Source organism: Vitis riparia, unplaced genomic scaffold (assembly GCF_004353265.1).
Source record: "Vitis riparia cultivar Riparia Gloire de Montpellier isolate 1030 unplaced genomic scaffold, EGFV_Vit.rip_1.0 scaffold445_pilon_pilon, whole genome shotgun sequence".
NCBI classification, from domain to species: domain Eukaryota; kingdom Viridiplantae; phylum Streptophyta; class Magnoliopsida; order Vitales; family Vitaceae; genus Vitis; species Vitis riparia.
The window spans coordinates 59,137-65,144 of record NW_023269679.1 but is presented as its reverse complement, the minus strand read 5'-3'; positions in this window follow the sequence as shown (position 1 = coordinate 65,144).

Here is a 6,008-nt window from a genome sequence, read left to right as displayed (position 1 = left end):
TTTCTCCCATTTCAATTTGAAAATTTTTCCTTAATAACCATGGAGAGTAGAATAAAAAATAAAAAATTTTAAAATTAAACAAAAATCAACTAAATTACCAAAATAACATAGCATTAATAACAAAAACTTCATTCCTCAACTCTCCCCCCAACCAAGCTGAACATTGTCCTCAATGTGGCATGAGCGATTGAGATTATAGGGAGGAAGTGGTACCTCCTGAATGATATCAATTTCGAGTATTGATTGGAGAAACCACATGTTTCAAAAACAATAAGAGATATAAGTAGAGGAAATAAAATAAAATAATGCTAAGTGTGATCAAAAAGTGATAGATTTGTATTACTTCATTTGATGAAAATACAAAAAGAATAACAAGTAATATAACTAATCCCAATATATGAAATATCAAAAGCATGGGATTTCAAGTGCTACTATGATAAGGAAATATATAAAGGAAATACATAATCGAAATATATAAAGGAAACTATGAAAATGATCAGATGGTGGTTGGAGGATGATGTGGAGATGATGGCTCAGCTGTCTCTGTCTCTCCTGTAATCAGTTCCTCAGGAGGCATAGGCTGATCGACGAAATGAGGGGCTTGTGATGGCTCTGGTGGGCTAGGAGTGGCATGCTCAGGAGCTAATATAATACCCAGATGATGCTGAATCTGCCTTAGGATGGCAGTGTGCTGGGTCTGAGTGGCAATAATCTGCTCTTGATGAGCACGAAAGCTGTCATCTGCTGAGTGTGGATGCTCTGAGAAGTGGCCAATGCCTAGAAAGTGTGGCATAGGCCTCTATACTCGATAATGGGTATAGCAATCCTTAGCTCAGATGAAAGAGATGGCTCTGATATGGGTGGAATAACAGGGGGAGTCCGTGGTGTGGCCTGAGGAGCAGAGGGTGCAACCTCAGATATAGGCTCTAGAGAGGCCACTACAGGGGCTGCATGGGCTGCACCATAGGCTGTCATACTCGTCTATCTGTTGAGAGTGAATGTCTCTCGACAAATGCGCCTACACTCAAGCTGAGGCTCTGCTGGATATCCCAAATGCTCTAAAATCTGGCATAACAATCTGGGGAAGAGAAGTGGAATAGCATCCGCTCGTAATAGCTTCTTCCGATGGACCTTCTCTTCAAAGTACAGAAGAGTGGCCATGATGAGATGGTGAGGGCCAAAGAAGTATCCCTCAGATATCCTAAACAATGTCTCCAGCAAAACTCCTCTCCTCTGCACCCAATGTTGAAGTGGGAAGATGTTATGGCGTAGGAGTGCATCAATGAAGAACATGCTAGGAGGGAGCTCCTTCCTCAACAGATAGTGGCACGAGGATGCCCCTCTGGACAAAATGTGTACTATGTCGCTCTGTGCAGGATGAGTCCAGACTCGAAAATCCTCTGGACGTGCTGGCTCATAAGGAATATGGAGTACCTCTACTATATGTTTGGCTCCCAGAATATCATGGCGTTCATCTATGGTGAAGTGGATGACTGTAGGATCCCGGACCTGGTTTGTGGTCATGGACTGATAGAAGTCCAATGCCACGCGGGGATTGAAAAAATCCTTGGGAGTTAGCAAGTGCTCTATATGGTACCTCTGTAGCAGATGGAAAGAATCCCTAAGTTCGGGCTGAAGTCTGAAAGTGGCTGTATCGAAACAGAGCTCAGAGTGGAATGACCTTACCCTGCAATCTAAATTACCCTCAATAGGTGGTTGAGTGACCATGGAGCGTCTGATAACCACCTCGGGAGTCATGCCTAAGGGAATCTGAGACTCTTTGGCTGGTGGCTAAGACGGCTGAGACTTTTTGATAGGTGGAGGAGATGGTCGAGGCTTTGATTCAGGCTCTGAAGATGGCTCTGTTAAATCAATTGGCTCAGAGACCTTGGCTTTCTTCTTTGGGGGACCAGTACCTGACTTTTGGCCTTTGGAAGAGCTCGCTCCAGCCATGGTAAGTGACCTTTGTCTCTGATAGCGCCTCATAGGAGGACTCATGGGTGCGTCCTCAATCGGAAGTGGGCGACCGGTGGCTGCGGAGGCTTGGGTGTGGCATCTTCGACACGACTCTCTCTTGGGATTCTCAGGTGAGATGATGGGGACGAGGACTTAGCTCATCGGGTTCTAGCCATGGCTGGTCAGAGAAGTGGCCAGAAGTGCGTGCGGCTTGGCTTAGCTGGAGAGGTCAGACGGAGAGTTGCTCTAGCTTGGCTCCTCTTTGGTACCTTTTTGAAGTTCAAATGACCGATTAGAATAGGAAATATGAAATTTATAACGTTTAAAAGGGATGCCAAGGGACGGTTTTTATTTTCGCAGTAAATGGGCATTTTCGCAGCGGGGGCAGATTTCGTAGAGGGGCATTTTCACAACCATTTTGCAGCCCATTTCGCAGCTGTGAAATAAGGGTACGGAGCTGTGAAATGGCACTCGTGTGCCAAGGGGTGGTTTCGCAGCTGCGAAACCACCTGCGAAATGGGGGCTCGGCTGCGAAATTGAGAATTTTTAGGTGTGGAGGATTTCGTAACCATTTCGCAGCTGCGAAATGAGAGGGGGGGTCTGCGAAATGAGGATTTCGAAATCATTTTGCAGCCGATGGGCGATTTCGCAGCGGCTACTTGGGGGCTGCGAAATTCTTTCGCAGCCAAGGGCCATTTTCGCAGGGGCCCTTTTAGGCTGCGAAATTTCGCAGACCATTGCTTTTCCTTGCTTTTGAGCTCCTCTTGATTCCCTGAGACCTTCTTTCAATTTCTTTGCAATTCCTCCTGATTTTGATCATTCAAAAAGATTAAGTTACATATAAATAACACAATTTAAGATCAAAATTAAAATCAAAACAATTTATAAAGCTTATAAATTAACAAAATTAAACAAAAAATATGGACTTTGGTGAAACCAAGTCCATCTAACCCTTTTCTGATTAGGCTTTCTGTGGCTCAAGGAGGTTAATTTCATCATTTTCTTGCTTGAATGGCTCAATGAATGGCTTGAGACGATGACCATTGACTTTAAAAGTGTCAATGCTATTGGAATTCAATAATTCCACCACTCCATTGAGATGCACTTAATGAATAATGAAAGGGCCTATCCACCTTGACTTGAGCTTCCTAGGAAAGATATGGAGCCTTGAATCATAGAGTAAGACTCTTTGTCCTTTCCGAAATTCTTTGTTGAAGATTAATTGATCATGCCACCTCTTCATCCTCTATTTTGCAACTTTGGAATTGATGTAAGCATCATTTCTTAATTCCTCCATCTCATTAAGGTCTAAGCACCTCTTTGCCTCGGCTCTGATCAAGTCCATGTTTAACCTCTTGATTGCCCACCAAGCCTTATATTCAACTTCCACAGGGAGATGGCATGCTTTGCCATAGACTAGGCGATAGGGAGACATGCCAAGAATAGTCTTGTAAGCTATTCTACATGCCCATAATGAATCATGAAGCTTAATAGACCAATCTTTTCTGCTCGTGATCACCACATTCATCAATACTGTTTGCTAGCTCCACTTGCCCGAAAGTCTGAGGGTGATAAGGTGTAGCTACCTTATGCTTCACTCCATACTTGGCTAATAGGGTTTCAAAAGGTCTGTTGCAAAAATGAGTACCTCCATCACTGATTATGGCCTTGGGCACCCCAAATCTTGAGAAGATGTTCTCCTTAAGAAACTTGAGAAACACCCTGTGATCATTGTGTTTACAGGGGATTGCCTCAACCCATTTAGAAACATAGTCCCACCCCACCAAAATATAAGAGTTACCAAAAGACATTGGGAAAGGTCCCATGAAGTTAATACCCCAAACATCAAAGAGATCAACTATTAGGATGGGGTTCATGGGCATTTGATTTCTTTTTGTTAGCTTCCCGAGCCTTTGGCATCTATCACAGCTCCTACACATGATGTGGGCATCTTTGAAAAGTGATAGCAAAGTAAACCCTGATTGCAACACCTTCATGGCTGTTTTTTGAGAGGCAAAGTGGCCTCCACATGCATTCTCATGGCAGTGGCTGAGGATTCCTTGTTTCTCTTCTTCAGGGACACACTTCCTTATTATCTGATCTGCACAATACTTGAAAAAAAAAAGGCTCTTCCCAATAATAAGCATGAATCTTTGCAAAGAAGTGCTTCCTGTCTTGTGTCTTCCACTCACTTGGAACTTCACCAGTAACCAAATAGTTAGCAATATGAGCATACCAAGGAGTTTTCTCTAGCAACATGAGTGATTCCTCAGGAAAGTCATCATTAATAGGTAAGACATGGGAATTGTGTGCTATAACCAACCTTGAAAGATGGTCAGCTACCACATTCTCCACTCCTTTCTTGTCTCTGATTTGGAGATCGAACTCTTGTAATAAAAGAATCCATCTAATCAACCTTGCTTTTGCATCTTGCTTTGTCAATAAATATTTCAAGGCTGAATGGTCAGTGAAAACAGTGATGAAAGACCCTACCAAATAAGCACAAAACTTGTCTAAGGCAAACACCACAGCTAACAATTCTTTCTTTGTAGTTGTGTAGTTCCTTTGAGCTTCGTTCAATGTTTTGCTTGCATAGTAGATCACATAGGGCTTCCCATATTCTCTTTGGCCAAGTACAGCTCCTATAGCAAAGTCACTGGCATCACACATTACTTCAAAGGGTAGTTGCCAGTTGGGAGCTCTCACTATTGGAGCGGTTGTCAAAAATTGCTTCAATTGATCAAAACTCTTTTGACATCTTTCATCCCATATAAACTTAGCATCCTTAGCTAAACGTTCACAAAGAGGCTTTGAAAGCTTAGAGAAGTCTTTTATAAATCTCCTGTAGAACCCTGCATGGCCAAGGAATTGTCTTACTCCTTTTACAGTTGTTGAGGATGGCAATTTGACAATAAGTTCTACCTTTGCTTTATCAACTTCAATACCTTTCTCGGAGATGATATGGCCAAGGACAATTCCTTGATGTACCATAAAGTGGCATTTCTCCCAATTGAGCACCAAGTCTTTTTCAATGCATCTGTTAAGAACCGTTTCCAAATTGACTAAGCATTCTTCAAATGTACCTCCATATACAGTGATATCATCCATGAAAACCTCCATAATTCGCTCCACCATATCACTAAAGATACTAAGCATACATCTTTGGAATGTTGCAGGTGCATTGCATAAAGCAAAAGACATTCTTCTATAGGCGTATGTTCCAAATGGACATGTGAAAGTGGTCTTCTCCTGATCTTCAACATCAATTTCAATTTGAAAATACCTTGAGTACCCGTCCAAGAAACAATAGAAAGGATGGCCAGAGACTCTCTCCAACACTTGATCAATAAACGGCAGTGGAAAATGATTTTCTTGTCACGACATTCAATTTCCTATAATCAATACACACCCTCCAACCTGAAGTGAGGTGTGTAGCAATTTCTTCTCCATTTTCATTTTGAACCACAATAATCCCTGAATTTTTTGGTACCACTTGAGTAAGACTCACCCGAGGGCTGTCAGATATGGGATAAATAATACTTGCTTGAAGTAGCTTCAGCACCTCAGCTCGCACCACCTCTTGCAAATGAGGATTCAATCTTCTTTGAGGTTAACGAATTGGTTTAGCTTCTTCCTCCATATATATATGATGTGTACAAACCAAAGGACTGATGCCTTTCAAGTCAAATATTTGCCATCCTATTGCTTTCTTACACCTCTTGAGAACTTCAAGTAGAGAAATCTCCTGATGAGTAGTAAGAGATGAAGATATAACAATAGGGCATTGTTTATTTTCTTCCAGGTACGTGTATTTCAACTCCATGGGCAGAGGTTTCAAATTGAGCTTTGGGATCTCTTCTTTAGCAGCTTCTTATGCCTCCTCTTTATTGAACAAAGGTAGAATCTCTTCTTTCCTCCTCCAACCTTGTAGAGTAGCAAGCACATCAGAGGGTTCAAGCAACCCTTCTTCAAGATCCCCAAGACTTTCATTCAACTTGTCTTGCATATTCTGATTACAGTGCTCCTCCACTAGAGTGTCAATAATGCATACC